At 45.7% G+C, this 18,771-nt stretch overlaps 1 protein-coding gene across 2 annotated transcripts in view; it reads right to left on the bottom strand.

Moving 5' to 3' along the window:
* FHIP1A (FHF complex subunit HOOK interacting protein 1A) overlaps window positions 1-18,771 on the bottom strand; it is a 412,196-nt gene that overhangs the window by 286,394 nt on the left and 107,031 nt on the right. For both annotated transcript variants that reach the window (XM_073642529.1, XM_073642528.1), the window contains one exon: window positions 12,198-12,244. The gene's annotated coding sequence lies outside the window, so the exon portion shown is untranslated. The remainder of the gene's footprint in view (window positions 1-12,197; window positions 12,245-18,771) is intronic.

The following is an 18,771-nucleotide window of genomic DNA, read 5'->3' as shown; positions in this document are numbered from 1 at the left end:
TTGAGATACCCTTTGAATAAAACAACATGGCTTGTTGTGACCTACATGACAGTTTAAGGACTGGATTATGTCACTCGAAACTATGCTGCAAAAGGTGGATTGTTGTTTACTTGTAGCACTCTGTAGGCCCAAAATCTTGCTGCATAACATTTTGTTGTACTCAAATCTACTAGAATACTTATCAATGATGATCAAGTATACTGAATCTCATTTTGTTCTGCAGGTGAGAGGAGTTAAATTGATTGTCCGGTCAAAAGTGATTAGTCTGCAGTCACTCGGTGTCACTGCAGACCTATTAATCCCCGCAGCGCACACAATGTGCGCTGTGGGGATTCGCCGGTATGAGACCCGGTAACGGAGGGTATGTATATGTTATACATACCCCGCCCAGTGGGTGTGGCCTCGCTCTCCATACACTTGTATTGAGCGAGGCCGCGCTTTCTAGTTGGACGCGCCCACTGGCCATTCACATCACTAAACGGGGCATGGCCTCGCTCCATACAAGTGTATGGAGAAAGGTGGCGCTGAATGGCTGGGGGTATTTATAACATATACATAGCTTCCGGTCCTGGGTCTCATCGACGAATCCCTGCAGTGCACACTGCCTGCGCTGGGGGGATTCATAAGACTGCAGCCACACAGAGTGACTGCAGACTTATCACTTTTGACCAGACAACCACTTTAAGTGAGCTGTCCCATTTCAAAGATTAGGATGCAAAATTAATACAAATTGAGTTTTTACAATCACCGGACCCAGTGCTGCCTCTCACTGCTGTTCCAGTCATTGTTGATCAGCTACAGTTGTGATGTCACATTGACAGCACTGTAACCAATCACTCAGCTCTGCGGCTTGCGCTGTCTACATTGTCAGGACCGCTGAGCTCTATGTTTTGCTGTTGCACGACATCACTATTGCAGCCGATAAACAAAGATTGAACGGCAGCAAGGGGTAGCACTAGGCCAATGGAGGGTGATTTAAAGCTCAATTTGTTGTTTATTTTCATCTGAGTCGATGGGGAAATAATCATTAAAATGAGATGACAACGGCATTATTTTTATGGAGACCATTTCACTGTGCGGCTTCAAGGGCATAATTCCAAAGGTTCGACCTTACCATTTGTTCAGATTTACTAGGTTTTCAAACTTCTCATTTTTAAAATTGACAAATATTTACTGTTAAAGGTTTTTTCCCAAAAGAGTGAGTTATTTCCTGCTCGTGTGTTAGGGTATAATTTGCTGTTCCCTGGGGATTCGACTGCTAGTACCGCCAAGGACCACGAGATTGAGGTACTGCAGCTCCAACCTGAATAGGGCAGAGGTGCACATGCACGAACTCAGGTCCATTAATTGACTATGGGACCGTCAGATAAAGATGAGGACTGTACCTGGCAGTCTGATAGATAATGAATGGAGCATAGGCCATGCATGCATACCTTCAGGTCCCATAGTCCCGATCTCAGGATCCCTGGAGATAAGGATAAGGGATAACTTGCTTTTTTGGTACAACTCTCAAATTGATAAATGCAAAGATCATATGTTAATCTGAGTTTTTCAAATCTTACCAGTCTATGAAATCTATTTAACCCCTTTACTCCCGATGGTGGTTTGCACGTTAATAACCTGGCAAATTTTTACAATTCTGACCACTGTCAATTTATGAGGTAATTCAACGGATCCCATTGATTTTGAGATCATTTTTTTCGTGACATATTGTACTTCATGATAGTGGTAAAATTTCTTCAATATGACTTGTATTTATTTGTGCAAAAATTGGAAATTTGGCGAAAATTTTTAAAATTTTGCAATTTTCAAAATTTGAATTTTCATGCCCTTAAATCATAGAGATATGTCACACAAAATAGTGAATAAATAACATTTTCCACATGTCTACTTCATATCAGCACAATTTTGGAACCAAAATTTTTTTTGTAAGGGAGTTATAAGAGTGAAAAGTTGACCAGCAATTTCTCATTTTTACAACAAAATTTACAAAACCATTTCTTTTAGGGATCACAACACATTTGAAGTCACTTTGAGGAGTCTATGTGACAGAAAATACCCAAAAATGCACCATTCTAAAAACTGCAGCCCTCAAGGTGCTCAAAACCACATTCAAGATGTTTATTAACCCTCCACGTTCTTCACTGCTATTAAAATTTTACTTTAGACCCCAATTTTTTTATTTTCACAAAGGTAACAGGAGAAATTGGACCCCAAAAGTTGTTGTGCAGTTTCTCCTGAGTACGTTGATACCACATATGTGGGGGAAAGCCATTGTTTGGGCACTCAGAAGGGAAGGAACACCCTTTGACGTTTTCAACGCAAAACTCGCTGGAATTGACAGCGGACGCTATATCGTGTTTGGAGAGCCCCTGATGTGCCTAAACAGTGGAAATGCCCAACAAATGCCCCCTTTTTGGAACGGATACCCGATTTGTGAATTTTATAATGTAGTGTCATACGTCAGTAGTGTAGGACAACCTGACGAACACTACACAACTGACGTAGGACAACCTGACAAAACACTACATCAGTTGTGTAGTGTTCGTCAGGTTGTCATAAGTCAGAAATTAATGTAGTAGTGCATGGAAGTATGGTACCTTCTGAAACATTCTTTCATGCACAGGCCAGGTTTGTCGGGGCAGGTGTCACATTGGTAAATGGTGTCCTTACGTATTCCCCTTCAGTAACACACTCGGCACTTCTTTTGTGACTTACCTTTTTTCCACTTTGAGGGACGTCCCCCGGGAAATGCTGGCCTGGTACAATTCGAGGTCCTTCAGTTCCGGAAGTACTGTGGCCCACTCTGTCACCACTGCCAAATATCAGGGCCTTGATCACTACCTCCTGGAACTGAAGGTACGACGTAGAAGTTTGGCCTGCACATCATGATAGAAGGAAAGTGTTGTGCATTGCCATCTGTACGATGTGCATGGCCAGCTTCTTATACCATACCTTGGCCTTTCTCAAAGCACTGTATGACTGGAGGACTTGATCAGAGAGATCAACTCCCCCCATGTACTTGTTGTACCCCACTACACAGTCTGGTTTGACGACCTGTGTAGTGGAACCTCGTACAGTGCTGAGGGTGCAGCCATCACCATGTATGGTGGTCAAGAAAAGGACATCCCTCTTGTCATTGTACTTGATCACCAGCAGGTGGTTGCTACATTGGGCTCTGCTTTGACTCCTTCTGAGCATCTGCCCAATTAGCGTCTTTGGGAGGCCTCTCTGATTTTTGTGGACAGTACCGCAGACTGCGGTACCTCGCACAGAAAAGGACTTGAAGAGAGGGACGCTGGTATAAAAGTTATCCACGTAGAGGTGATAACCTTTATCCAGCAGTGGGTGCTGGATAAAATGCCACACAATTTTCCCACTCACTCCCAGAATAGGGGGGCATTCAGGGGGTTCAATCCGGGAGTTCTTCCCTTTGTAAACTCTAAACTTGTGAGTGTACCCTGAGGTACTCTCACACAGTTTATACAGATAATGGATTGCTTGATTCTGTATCTGACCCTCTTGAAGAGAGGGACGCTGGTATGTCATCATCGATCGCTCCAATCAGAGCCAGCTGGGGCCTGTGCAGACATCACAGGGGGTCATGGGGGCGGTGACAGGCACGTCACAGGCCGGGTTGGGGCCATGGCTGGCTGGCAGGCCCCCAGAGTGGTGCTAGGCAACAGCCTAGGATTGATGCTCTTAGGAGCACCGATTCTAGGCTGCACATCACTGTTACAGGCAATCAGAATTGAACAGCCAATCACAGCGATCGTGGCTGCGGGGGAGGGGGGGTGGCGACACCCCCCAGGAAGACGACGCCATCTACCCCAAGGTACAGTAAGATGGCGCCGGAAATTTAATGCGCTCACCGCGACTGAAGTCCCAGTGCCGCATTAAAGCTAAGGCATAATAATACGTATCTGGTCAAATTGGCCCATGGTGCAGATACGTATTATTACACCCGACGTCAGAAAGGGGTTAATTTCCTGATTTATGTAAAGTGAGATGAAAATTATTTGTTTATATAACAAGCAGACAAATTGCATTCTTGTAGAACTACTTTATACAGAGTAGAATGTTCTTCTTATTAATAATTAATAATTATTCCAGGCAAACCATTTGTATGATGCATAACATAAATTTGGGTTTATGGATCTTTCCTTGCTAGATGTAATTAAATGGGCATTCCAGGAATGTTTTCCCAATGCGTTATACAGCTCAAGGAAAATATCCTGATGTACATCTCACAACCCTCTGCCGCCCCTCTCACAGTGAAAGAGCAAGATCTCACTCTAACAGTACTGCCTTCTTTACTAATATGTTATCAAAGGGTATCATCATTAGAAGTGTTACCATTCAGTAACAGCTTAGTAAAGTACAATACTGGGTCGGTGCAAGATCTCGCTCTTTCAAAGTGAGAGGGATTTCACAATCCAGATGGCAATTATAGTTATTAAGGATATGTGCACACAACGTCTTTTAGACGCTGGCGTACAAGCCAGGTATTGCAAGTGGATGATGCTTCAGGAAAACACTGGCTGTGTTATTCCAGGAGAGTTTTTTTTCTGTCCTTTGTGTTATTCTTGTCTTGTTTTCCTTACAGTATGTATACAACAGTGAGCGGCTTCCAAGTGGAAGCCATCTTAAGAATGCTCAGGTTACTTTTTTAACAGCTTTGAGGCTTTTAAAGCACATTAAAAGACATTTAAAAAGGACTAAACACGCACAGGAAGCCATTTCGATATTATAGTGCTTATGTTCATTATTTTTTGCACTTAAGTACTTTTTTAGGCATTTTTCAGAGTGGACCATTTTTAAAAGACATCTTGTGCACATACCCTTAGGCTGAGTTCACACGATGCGTATTTCATGCGTTTCCGCGGCGTTTTTGCAGTTGCGTAAACGCCGCGGAAACGCATGAAAAACGCATGGTAGAAGGGAAGCAATGTTCCCCAATTGAAATCCGCATGTGCTGTGCCCATGATGCGGATTTTTCCGCAGCGTAAATGACGCACCCCTGGGCCTTCGTCGCGCGGCATCGCGCGCACGGGAGCTTACCCGGAGACGGATCTGTTGAGGGTTGTAGTCTCGTGGCGGTGACCCGGTCCGTGCCCAGGGAGTCAAACTGAGCGGCGATGTATCAGCGGTAGATGTTGGACGACTACGCCACCCGTTGAGTACAGCTAAGGAGCTACTGCTGCAGGGCAGACCGCTGAGGCCGGTGGTAGGATTGTGCAGCGTGATAGTATAACCCCCAACGGGAGGGGTATGGCCTCAGGGCAGCCGACGTGGATGATGGGGGTAGCAGGAATCACTCAGAGACGATGCGGTGTGATTCAGGGTCTTTACTGGTGACAAAGATAGACCCTCCCGGAGTACTGGCTAGCGATTGGGGCCTGGTCAGTCCTTGAGCAGATGGGATCTCCCCTGGCCAGGCGGAGTTGTAGGCCTCCCAAACTAACTGTACTCTTCTGGCTACCTTGCTAGAGGCGGGTATAAGTAGCCCACGTCCCTGAGTGTACCGTGTGGTGCTCACCCGTATGGCCGGTGACTCGGGGCCTTCTAGTAGCTTCCGCTCCACGACGGCGGTGCTGGTCCCATGCGTGTGACCGTGCCTTCGGGTTTCTTGGCCAGAGGACCTGAAATCCCCTGCCTGACGGATTCTGCTGCTGGGTAGGAGTTAGTCCCCACAGCCTCGGACTCCGGGTCCGGTAAGAAATCTTCTCAGTCAGGGCGAGCTCTGCAGCTGCCAGCCCCTGACTCCTTGTAACACTGCTCCCACAGAGCTCCTGTTGTTTCTTCCCATAGCTGCTTCTCTTCTCTGTCTCTACTTCTGGCATGGCCCAGGAGCTGGGCCCAGCCGGAGCCACAGCTCCCTGTCAGCCCTCCTGGCTGAACTCTCCCCCTGAACACTCTAACCCTGCCTCAGCCCCAGGTTTATATAGGGGAAGTTCTTCCCCTCCCAGGACTGGGCAGGAGGTGTGGCATGCATAGGATTCCTGACCAAGAGACCTCCCACCTGCTCTCAGACATAACATTGCTGTTACTGTGGAAACCAGACCCCTGGGGTGCCACATTCCCCCCTAGTGAAATTTAGTACTCCGGGACTAAACATATTTTTTAGAAAAACATAACAAGGTATAAACAATAATAATACAATAAGAAAAACACATAAAGATGGTTACGGCGTGTCCGCAACCGGGCGCAGTCTTTGAAGAAAAGCAAGGTGTCCATTTCACCAAAACAGGGAGACGTAACCAGGTAGGGGTCTGTCCTGCCCCGAGTCCTTAACAGTCTTTAGTCCGTCCTGGGTTACGCTCCAACTATGTACAAAGGATTCCCGGTAAATCCACCAAAGACTCCCATAAATTACTAGAAACACATAATTATTTACAGGATATGGCCGCTCTCAGTCCTCGGCCAGTGGGGATAAGGAATGGCTGCTCACAGTCCTCAGCCTGGTTTAAGATAGGGGCACATGGGGAACAATTCACTAATCCCAACGGGGACCATATTTTAATTAGCAGCAGTCCTTGTACCCTTACGGGTAACTATTTACAGCTCTTTATTCACGCTACTTCCCTTCAGTAGCTATGTCCTCTTTGTGCTCCCTCCTGAGGGTAGTCCTCAGACCCGTCCGGGTCCTCTTGGCTTTCCTCGTATTGGTAGTACTGCAGCTCCTCCTCGGTTAGCTGGGTTAGTATCTCTGCGACAGTCCTCCTCCCAGGTGGCCAGGACTTTACCTCCCTTTGGGCTGCCCCGGTTAATTGGGCCACCAGGATGCTCACTTTTTGCTCCTCTGTGAGGGGGTACACCTGGAAGAGGCTATCCAGCTTTTCTCTAAAGTCATGCAGGGTATGTGACTCCCCTGAGTACTGGGGTAGCCAGGCTGCCCCCGGGATATAGGGCATGGTGAAAGGCATGACCGCAACAGCGGTGGCGCTGGCGGGGGTTGAAGCGGTGAAGCTCTCCTCCGTATCCGGCATCCTTCTCCCCCCTAGTGGACCGTGGCCTACCTTGCGATGATCCTCTTCCGTAGGCCGCGGCTCCGCAGTGGATCGTCAGGGTTGAGGACCTTCCGTCGCGCTCCTGTGACGTCGGCGTCTGCTGGGCTCCTTCCAGGACCTTACGCAACGTCCGGACGTGAGACGGGGCTTCAGTTCTCGCGCGCTTTCGGAGTCCACGCCCCTCTTCTTCCCGCGCGGCGTCCTCAAGATGGCGTCCAATGGCGGGAAAACTCCACGTATGGCGGGAAGAAGGCTGAAGATGGCGCCGGATGGCGGGAAAACTCCACCGATGGCGGGAAGGAAGCGGAAGATGGCGCCGGATGGCGGGAATCTTCACCACAGGTAAGTTTGAACAGTCTTTTTCAGGCACGCAGTACCCGGTGGTTGCGGGCACGAAATCCTGCCGACTACGCCAAAAGTTGACGCACCCCTGGGCCTTCGTCGCGCGGCATCGCGCGCACGGGAGCTTACCCGGAGCCAGATCTGTTGAGGGTTGTAGTCTCGTGGCGGTGACCCGGTCCGTGCCCAGGGAGTCAAACTGAGCGGCGATGTATCAGCGGTAGATGTTGGACGACTACGCCACCCGTTGAGTACAGCTAAGGAGCTGCTGCTGCAGGGCAGACCGCTGAGGCCGGTGGTAGGATTGTGCAGCGTGATAGTATAACCCCCAACGGGAGGGGTATGGCCTCAGGGCAGCCGACGTGGATGATGGGGGTAGCAGGAATCACTCAGAGACGATGCGGTGTGATTCAGGGTCTTTACTGGTGACAAAGATAGACCCTCCCGGAGTACTGGCTAGCGATTGGGGCCTGGTCAGTCCTTGAGCAGATGGGATCTCCCCTGGCCAGGCGGAGTTGTAGGCCTCCCAAACTAACTGTACTCTTCTGGCTACCTTGCTAGAGGCGGGTATAAGTAGCCCACGTCCCTGAGTGTACCGTGTGGTGCTCACCCGTATGGCCGGTGACTCGGGGCCTTCTAGTAGCTTCCGCTCCACGACGGCGGTGCTGGTCCCATGCGTGTGACCGTGCCTTCGGGTTTCTTGGCCAGAGGACCTGAAATCCCCTGCCTGACGGATTCTGCTGCTGGGTAGGAGTTAGTCCCCACAGCCTCGGACTCCGGGTCCGGTAAGAAATCTTCTCAGTCAGGGCGAGCTCTGCAGCTGCCAGCCCCTGACTCCTTGTAACACTGCTCCCACAGAGCTCCTGTTGTTTCTTCCCATAGCTGCTTCTCTTCTCTGTCTCTACTTCTGGCATGGCCCAGGAGCTGGGCCCAGCCGGAGCCACAGCTCCCTGTCAGCCCTCCTGGCTGAACTCTCCCCCTGAACACTCTAACCCTGCCTCAGCCCCAGGTTTATATAGGGGAAGTTCTTCCCCTCCCAGGACTGGGCAGGAGGTGTGGCATGCATAGGATTCCTGACCAAGAGACCTCCCACCTGCTCTCAGACATAACATTGCTGTTACTGTGGAAACCAGACCCCTGGGGTGCCACATAAACGCTGCGCTCAAAAATCCGCAGCATGTCATTTAATTTTGCGGAAACGCGGCGTTTTCGCCGCCATTGACTTGCATTAGAACGCACCAATTCCGCAAGACTGCATCTGTACTTGCGTAATTGGTGCGTTCTAATGTGCGGATGGTACCCGAGTGTGGAGGAGAGGAGAGTCTCATCCACACCCAGGTACCATTAAAAAAGCTGTAAAAACAAGAATAAAATAAAAAATATATATATACTTACCATCTGTCGGCCCGCGCAGCGCTCCTGCTTGCTTCCCGGCACTTGCAGTGAGTTGTAGGACCTGCGGTGACGTCAGAGTCATGTGACGGGTCACGTGACGCTGACGTCGGCAAGTCTTTCAATTCAAAGTTGCCGGCAGCCGGGAGAACGGAGTGAGCAGGACAGCGCGGGCCATCGGAGGTAAGTATATACACTCTCTCGGGTCACACTATATAAATCCATGCTGTTTGCATGGATTTATATAGTGTGACCTAGTTGTCAAGCACTTTCCAGGTGATGCTAAAATCGCCTGGAAAGCGCTTGTCAATCTGCATGCGGAAACGCATGTGAATCTGCATGTGGATCCGCATGTATTCTGCAGGAAAAACGCATGCACAATCAGCATGCGTTTTTTCTGCCAGGGAGATGCAGAAATGATGCAGAAATTTTCTGCTTCATTTCTGCATCATGTGCACATAGCCTTAGGCTATGTGCCCACGATGCAGAAATGAAGCAGAAAATTTCTGCATCTCCCTGGCAGAAAAAAGCGCATGCGGATTGTACATAAGTTTTTCCTGCAGAATACATGCGGAATACATGCGGATTCACATGCGTACCCACATGCGTTAACGCATGTGTTTCCGCATGCGGACTGACAAGCACTTTCCAAGCGATAGCATCACTTGGAAAGTGCTTGACAACTAGGTCACACTATATAAATCCATGCAAACAGCATGGATTTATATAGTGTGACCGTAAAAATAAAAAAATAAAGCTATACTTACCCCCAATCCCCCGCCGCGTGTGCTGTCGCGCTCGTCCTGGCTTCTTCCGGGTTGCCGGCATCTCGCGAGACTGCGACGTCATCTCAGGTCCTGGAAGGAGAAGCGCTGCAGGGGCCGCCGGACAGGTGAATATAAACTTTATTTATTATTTTATTCTTTTTTTTACAGGTACAATGGTACCCAGGTCTGGATGAGAGAGTCTCCTCTGCTCCAGAACTGGGTACCATCCGCACATAGAGACGCATAGAATCCGGTTGTACAAATGTACAGACACGGATTCTATGGGTCTCAATGCAAGTCAATGGCGGCGCTTCCGCAAAATTAATGAACATGCTGCGGATTTATTTGCGCTGCAGAAACGCTGCGGCATTGACGTTGTGGAATGCCATTGGGGACCATGGGGTGCGGATTACCATGCGTTTTTGATGCGTTTCCGCTGCGGAAATTCCGCAGCATAAACGCATGAAAAACGCATCGTGTGCACACAGCCAAATGATTACTCTTGACACTAACCCCTATTTAGTAAAATCACCAGTGAGGGGCTCCGCACTCTGATGGTGATATCTACATCTATGGGGCAATTATATGTATTTGTACTGTCCTAAAGTAACACTTCATATTTGGAATTTTGTAATTTGTAAATATAACGACCTGGCTTCCAGATAATATACTGTATCAGGCTATGTGCCCACGATGCGGAAATGAAGCAGAAAATTTCTGCAGCATTTCTCCATCTCCCTGGCAGAAAAAACGCATGCAGATTGTGCATGCGTTTTTCCTGCAGAATACATGCGGATCCACATGCGGATTCACATGCGTTTCCGCATGCAGATTGACAAGCGCTTTCCAGGCGATAGCATCACTTGGAAAGTGCTTGACAACTAGGTCACACTATATAAATCCATGCAAACGGCATGGATTTATACAGTGTGAACCGTAAAAATTAAAACAAATAAAGCTATACTCACCCCCGATGCTCCGGTGTGTGCAGCAGCGCTCGTTCCTGTCTGGTTCCCGGCTGCCGGCATATCGCGAGACAGAGCGGTGAAGGGCCTGCGGTCACATGACTGTGACGTCACCGCAGGTCCTCAAGCGATGCCGGCATTCAGAGAGAAGCCGCCGGACAGGTGAATATAAACTTTATTTGCTATTTTATTCTTTTTTTTACAGGTTCTTCGGTACCCAGGTCTGGATGAGAGTCTCCTCTCCTCCAGAACTGGGTACCATCCGCACATAGAGACGCATAGAAGCCGCTTGTACAAATGTACCTTCGCGGTTTCTATGCGTTTCAATGCAAGTCAAAGGCGGGAGTTCCGCTGCGCTTCCGCAAAATTAAATGACATGCTGCGGATTTTTGTACGCACCATAAACGCTGCGGAAAAATCCACAGCATGTGCATAGAACATGCGGAATCCCCTTGGGGATCATGGGGTGCGGATTACCTAGCGTTTCACAAGCATTTATGCTGCGGAAATTCCGCAGCATAAACGCTTGAAAAACGCTACGTGGGCACCCAGCCTAAGTAGTCAGATAAGTCAGCCATGTTAATAATCATTCTGTGCGCATGGAAGCGTGGTCAGCCTGTCTAAAGAGGCTATTAAACAACCGCTGATCGGCTTCTATGTAGACAAATGGCGATCAATTAACAGACGCATTTCGGCCATTGTAAACGCACCTTTCATAAAACCTCTGTTCCGCAGCTGCAGCTTGTTAAAAAAAACAACAACTGTTCTTGACTCACCCTCCCCGGGTCCGGCGCTAGTCTACACCTCTGCTCTCGGTGTCTGTTATTGTCTGTAGTGCATATGTCACAAAGACAGCTTTGCAGCCAATAACGGAGCTCAGCCTGAGTTGATGGCAAGAGCCACTCATAGCCAGAGAGCTCAGTCATTGGTTGTAGCGCTGTTGACATGTCAGCGCTGCAAATAAAAACAATCACCAGTAGCAGCGGTGGAGACTCAGTACTGGACCTGGGGAGGGTGGATCAAGTAAAAATTTGTTTGTTTTTCTTAAAAGTTTTGTTAAATTCCTGTACCCAGGCTGTAGGGTTTTTTTTTTAAGTGATAAATAATGTGTGGCATTCAACAGCTTTCCCCAACTATTTATTGTAATATTTATTGTAATGTGCAAGGGTTTCAACAGCCTCATCCATGGAAATCAGAAATCATATCATCCAACTATACAAGTGTAACACAAAGTAACAAAGGAAAAACACCATTTGAAATGCATCATTTGACAGTAAGCAAATAAAAAGCAAAAAAGGAAATTTAGAAATAATTGCTTCATATAAAGGCATCATTGGAATTTTGAAATGCAGTATGCAAATATTTCACTCAGGAAATTAGGTCATAACTAGTTAGTACAACATCCTCCAATTTTATCACAACATCATATAGCTAATCCTAGGGAAATCTTCAATCCTATGTATTAAATAATAGGTAATAATGTTCTACGGCTATTGAAGTGAAAAAGCTAGACGCCAGCATAAGAAGACTGATTCATTTCAATTTCACCTTGATGGCCAGTCTTGTCAAAGCTTTTTAAGAATTTAAATTATAGACATATTTTGGCAAAAATATTGAAATATTGCTACTACATTGTGATTTTTTTTAAAAAAAATTCTTAATGTATCTATAATACATATGATTTTTTTGAATCACAGGCATTAATTGATGCATTCTGCACTCACCGAGCATATTGAAAATGTCATCCATTTGTAGAGTTGGAGTTAGTTCACTAAGGGAAATAAAAGAAAGTAAAGTTACAAATAAATGAAGAAAATATATATAAAAATTACTCGTAACAAATAACTGTTTCCAAATTTACATCATGGTATGGAAAATGGTAAAGCCGGTGGTGGATGTCTAAGGGTATGGCTTTTGCTGCCGTGCTCCAAACAGGGGTAATACTAATAACTGTGTGTATTATTTTTTAACACTTTTACTGTTTATGTTACACAATATAGTTATGCTTGTACAAAGCAAGCATAATATGACATGATATCTGCCTGGTCACTTGGTTTCTTTGAAAAATAGAAAGCGCAATATTTTACTATATGGATACAGCTAGTAAAGAAAACTTATTGGAGACCTAGACTGTTAAGACCTCATTTAGGCATTCTTTCCCAGACCAGGAAGAGCTCTCCTGAACTACGGCTTCCAGAAACAATTTAGGATCTACATGGTCCATTTGGCATTATTCTTCTAATTTAATATATGAAGTAACTATATGTATTTGTATTGTTGGAAAATAACATTTCACGTGAGACTTCAGATCTGGAACTTTACAATTACTAAATATACCAATGTAGCTTACAGATAACATAGTCAGGTGCCATTATATTGGATGCAAATAAGTAAAAGTATACAGAAACAGAATTTAAATGAGGTTTCCACTTGCAATTGCTTTTATCCCATGTGCAAGCTGGGTGAAAAATAACAATAACCTTAATGCTCCAGCACTGACTCCCCACCGCAGTTCCCAGGCTTTGTTGACATGGCTGAAGAACTGATATATTTTGTCTGCCTTGGCATCACCACTGACTCCGCCTGATTGACTGTAGTGGTTTAAGCTATAATGGCGGCATTACCGATGCAGCCATACCAACAAAGACCGTGGCAGTGGCAGAGAGGCAGAGCTGGAGCGGCAACGGGTCTGTAAAGTGGATTTGTTGTTGGTTTTTTAAACAGAACATGACTATGAAATAAAAAGTTGAAAGCAGGAAAACCCTTTTAAGGACTGTTTTCACGTCAACTTAGAGAAAATCTATGTATATTTGTTTATAGGAATATTTGTCACTCTATAGTAATTAAAATGAAACATTACAAGAAATGAAAATCACAAAGGTTACAGACAGAACTACAAGTCATTAGACACTTTATAAATGAAAAGGTAAAATATTGACCACAGAAGCATCCTCCAGACTTCATGTCACAGTGATGATACATTACGGTGTCATCTGATTCCTAATTACGAGTAAAACTAGTAAATACTGCAGCACATATTCAGATGTTCTCTTGTGGATAATTCATGAATTGTGGATTACTTTAGTACTTTAACATAATTTTTAATTACTGCAACTGTAGAAACTTTTATTGGCAAGCGAATTTCAAGTAAATAAAGCACATAACCAAAGCTTGAGTCTCACAAAGACAATGAGAGAAAGATTGTGCTTTGCCCTGACTCCTTGTCATTTACACTGAAAGATTATCGTGAACGAGCATTGTTACAAATGCTTGTTTCACGATTATCCGTCCATGTAAACAGGCTGCCAATCACCCAATGAACAAGTCCAACGCTTGTTCATTGGGTGAAGTGATCTTTAATGCAGCGCAAAAGATCATGGTTCTTGGTGGTGCATCGTCCGGTGTAAAAAAGGCTTGTGCTGCCGAGACTAATGACAGCATAAGCACACTGAGATCTACTATAGATCACTCAGTGCGTATCATTTACTTTGGTCTGCCTGTGTGAACAGTCATTGGTCTGCCGATCAGTAAAAGTTTACCTATTCGCAGTCACATAGTGCCACCAGTCAATTAATATAAACAGACTCTTAAAAAAAGAGTGGCAAGGTTATAAAAAAAAATAGTGGGCAAGTTTTGCTGTTCTAGATTTAACAATTGGTGTGGGGACAGCTGATCTCGCACCACCCTGCACAGTGACCTCTGCTCACGTCACAGAGCATGCCAACAAAACCCTCCCAGAAGTGAGTCATTTTCTAACACTACTCAGAGTTCAGAACAGAAACTCAAGAAAAATGATGTCTTTATTATCATGTTAAAAATACAATAAGAAGAGGATACATTTTCTTTAATACAAATCAAGGCTTGCAATATTTCTTGCAGTCTTCATGCTACAATAATGCTCATCAGACCAGGGGCAGTATGAATCAGGAGAAGGCTCCCTCATGGCGGACATCCAAGTTTTACTCTGAGACATTACGGAGTTTTGTGGAACACAGACTAGCTTGTTAAAGATTGGCTGGGATGTGGAAACCAATCATCTTGTTGGTCACCAATAGCTTCTCTATGCGGGAGAAATCTGACCCTATCTGGATGAAGTGAGAGATCTTTCTACATTACTTGTAGTCTAAATGTCTAGTGTACATCTTTAAGAGCAGTGTTAACTAGAGATGAGCGGTGTTCGACTCGAACTGTTCGCCAATCTCAAATTCAAGCTGTTTTGGTCGGTGTTCGAGCCGTTAGGCGAACACGAACAATTTGAAAAAAATTCGGCTGTTCGAGGTTATGTTCGATAACTGTTCGTGCACCAAAATCATAACTGGATTTTTTCTCATTAATGCTGAAAATTAATGTTAATACGCAGTTTGAGTGTACAGCGGGGCGGGGGGAGGGGCAGGAGATGGATCTCTGCAGAAATAATGAAGATCTCCATTTTTTTTTCTCTTTCCCGCATTTACAGTGGGGAGGTGCAGTCTGTCAGCCTATCAGCAGCGCACACACGGAGCGAAGTGCTTTTTTTCACACAAGCAAGGGCATGTGTCACTGGCACTGTATGTCACATGTCCTTGCCCTATAAGACCCAGCCATTTTCCCCCTCACCACCATTTTCTCACTGCTGCAGCAGCGTGTTAGACAGCACCACTGTTGCTGTGTGCTCTATACTTTCAGTGTTAATTTCAAGCCAATTTTCGCACAAATCTATAGATAGCTTGGGAGTAGGGAATAGTTGTGATTGCAGTCCTTTTGAGGACTAGGTTACATCATTTCCTACGACTTTTATCAGGCAGGTCTGTGCTCTTAAATAGATAGGTTGGGAGTAAACATTAATTGTAATTGCAGTCCTTTTCAGGGCTAGGTTACATCAGTTCCTATCACTTTTTGCCAGGCAGGTCTGTGCCAGTGCTGTGCAAGTTTTTTTCACAACATTTGGCTAAATCTAGCAAAGCAAATCCTTTTTGGCCTCTTGCAGTGTATGTTAGTCAGTGGAGTAGCCTATCTGTGTTGCAAGCTACACCACCTGTGTATAGAATACAATTTTTTTTACTGCACCTAGTGAAGTAAAACCTTTCGGGCATAGCATCATTCTATTAGTCCATCTATACTAACCTCCACCAGGGTGCAAATTCAAAATAATTTTTATCTGCATCTAGCTCTGAAAAAATATTTGAGCTTGGGCTTGTAGCAGTGTGTGGGATTTGTTCTATTAGTCCATCTATACTAACCTCCACCAGGTTGCAAATTCAAAATAATTTTTATCTGCATCTAGCTCTGAAAAAATATTTGGGCTTCGGCTTGTAGCAGTGTGTGGGATTTGTTCTATTAGTCCATCTATACTAACCTCCACCAGGTTGCAAATTAATAATAATTTTTAGCTGCATCTTGCCTGTAAACTAATTTTTGGCATATTAGCAGTGTGTGGTACTCATTCTATTAGCCATCTATACTAAGCTCCACCAGCTTTCAAATTACTAATAATTTTTAGCTGCATCTTGCCTGGAAAATAATTTTGGGCATAATAGCAGTGTGTGGTACTCATTGTGTTATGCCATCTATACCAAGCTCCACCAGCTTTGAAATTAATAATAATTTTTAGCTGCATCTAGCCCGGAAAAAATGTTTTCTTCCCAATAGTGGTAGCAATAGAAATATGGGGCGCGCTCCTGGCTAACAAAAATATACGCTTCATAACAAAAAACACCAGCCTAGCGCACTGCATTAATAAGATGGCATTATCGTCTCTCCCGTCTACGCCGGCTAGCATTCCTGTGCCTAAAACACAATGCATGGGTCCGCGCTAGCCACAATGCTGAGGGGTCTAAAGCTGCTGCTAACGCTTTATCACAATTCAATTGGCAGATTTTCACAGAGCTCCTCCCCAACGCCCACCCATCGGGCAACAGTTGCCCACCCTCCCTATGGGATCTAGTGGCGAATAGTTGATGCCATTAATCAGAGCGTCAGTTGCCCCGTCGACGTGGCAAGCATACGGTAAGGCATGGGAAGAGTGGACACGACTAGTAGCAGGCAGACGGGTTGACCAATGTGAACAAGCCAGATTACAAGTCACCATAGAATTTCTCCACCAGCTAATGATGAGGGGCATATCAGGGGCGTCAGCGCAGCGGTGTCTGACCGGAGTAGCATTTCACTTCCAACTACTGAATTGGGGAGATGTGACAAAGAGATTCATCATCAGACAATCCATAAAAGGGTGGAAAAGGGGTCAGCCAAGTCAGGAGTGTAGACGTCCCGTCCCGTGTCATTAAAACGGATTTCTCACATCATATCCCTAACACCATTAACATGACACTCACAATTTGAAGCAACACTACTGTCTATTGCATTTGCGATCGCCTTCTTCGGGGCGCTATGCATAAGCAAATTAGTCCCTCAATCCAAAATTACCACCAGTGGAGTCTTATTACACCAGGACGTAGTCATAGCCAATAATGCAATACATCTACGCATACGCCAATCGAAAACGGTTCCAGCGGGCAGGGGCACTTAGGTACTTCTACAACCCACAAACGGTACACTGAGTCGGGTAACAATAGTAAAAAGATATATAACCATCAGATCACAAAGTAATTTCTTCCTATCACACATTGATGGAACGCCATTATCAAGATACCAGTTCCAAGCTATATTTAATAAATGCATAACATCGGCAGGGAACCACCCCAAAGATTACGGGACACACTCATTCTGCATAGGCGCGGCCACGGAAGCAGCAAGAGCAGGAATGTCAGAAACAGAAGTTCAGAGGATAGGGAAATGGCGATCCACGTGTTTGGCGAGATACATAAGACCGGACTTGTTATCCTGACATGGTTTTTTTCTTTTACAGGTGACGCTAAGCCAACAGTGTGGGTGATAGGCCACTCGTATATATATTGGGCAGAAAAAAGGGCGAAAGTCCGCCCAGGCGGGAGGAAATTAGAGTTTCATAACACATATTTCAACTGGAGAGGTATTAGAGGCCTGCTATGGCAACAGGTACTAATGGAGGTAATCAAGGTAGGGAGAGAGGCAAGAGGTCCGGTCATCTTAGTTATACAGGCCCGGGGAAACGACCTAGGTCATCACAAGAGCGCATAACTAATGGCAATAATGAAACTAGACACTGAGCGCTTCAGAGAATTTTTCACAAAACTAACTATAGTATGGTCAGAGATTGTGCCGATAGCGGTATGGCAAGGTGCGCGAGACATCACGGCCATCGAACGGACAAGGCGGGTAATAAATATTCGGATGGCAAAATTTAGAAGAGACAGAGGCGGTGCAGTGATACAACACCGACAACTGGAAGGAGATAAAGCAGGCCTCATACGGCCTGACGGTGTTCACTTAATGGATATTGGACTGGACATATTCCTGTCAGGACTCCAGAACGGAGTGGAACAAGCGTTAAGAGTGATGGATGGGGGTCAGAGTCCTGCATACGAGTACGCAGGGTCCTCCGTGGCCTGGAAATAGAAAGGACATGTTGGAGAGTTACACTTGTTGGCCAACTTGGGGGTGTGGAGACCCAGGGCACGCTGCAACAAGCTGAATTATTTTAGAAATAAAATGCCTTTCTAATGGAATGAGTATAAAGAGTTAATAAAGCTGTGACCGATCCTCACCCATCCAGTTGTAAGAGTTACATTATTGCAATGTCAAGGAAAGGGGGGCGGTAGGGGGGCTGAGCGTCTGGGTTTGGTTGGGGGTCCCCACAGTCTGCCTAGGCTAGATGCATTTAAAAATTCTTATTAGATACACAGGCGGTGCAGCTTGCTTCGCAGCTGGGCTACTACGCCCAAAGTATTGCCTAGGCTAGATGCAGTTAAAAATTCTACGCTGACTAGCAGACACTGAAGCTTTGGAGCAGAGCTCTGAGTAAACAGCTCTTCAGACTCAACCATCTGTGTTACCCCAAGCCATAGGGTATGTAGTTTCTTACAGTTAAAAGGGGGGGAGGAGACCCAACCCACCTGGAATTGACGATGCCAACGTCACATAAAACACAGCAAGGGGACTCCAAAAAGAGTCTCCATTTTTTCCAAAAATTGTGGCACAGACACCACTTAAGTGGCATCAATTGCCCCAGAGTTGCTTAAAACGGTTGGTGAGGTGATTTTACCAAATCCTCAAGCTTTTAGTCTCCCCAGGATGACACAGGGGTAGAAAAGTCCTTGCGGATCCATGATTTGTTCATCTTTATGAACGTGAGTCTGTCTACATTCTCAGTGGACAGCCGCGTGCGCTTACCTGTCAGCACACCACCAGCAGCGCTGAACACACGTTCAGACAGAACGCTGG

Source organism: Phyllobates terribilis, unplaced genomic scaffold, assembly GCF_046119375.1.
Source record: "Phyllobates terribilis strain yellow unplaced genomic scaffold, ASM4611937v1 Scaffold_1__5_contigs__length_1240528914, whole genome shotgun sequence".
NCBI lineage: Eukaryota > Metazoa > Chordata > Amphibia > Anura > Dendrobatidae > Phyllobates > Phyllobates terribilis.
This window is presented reverse-complemented; position numbering and strand designations above follow the sequence as displayed.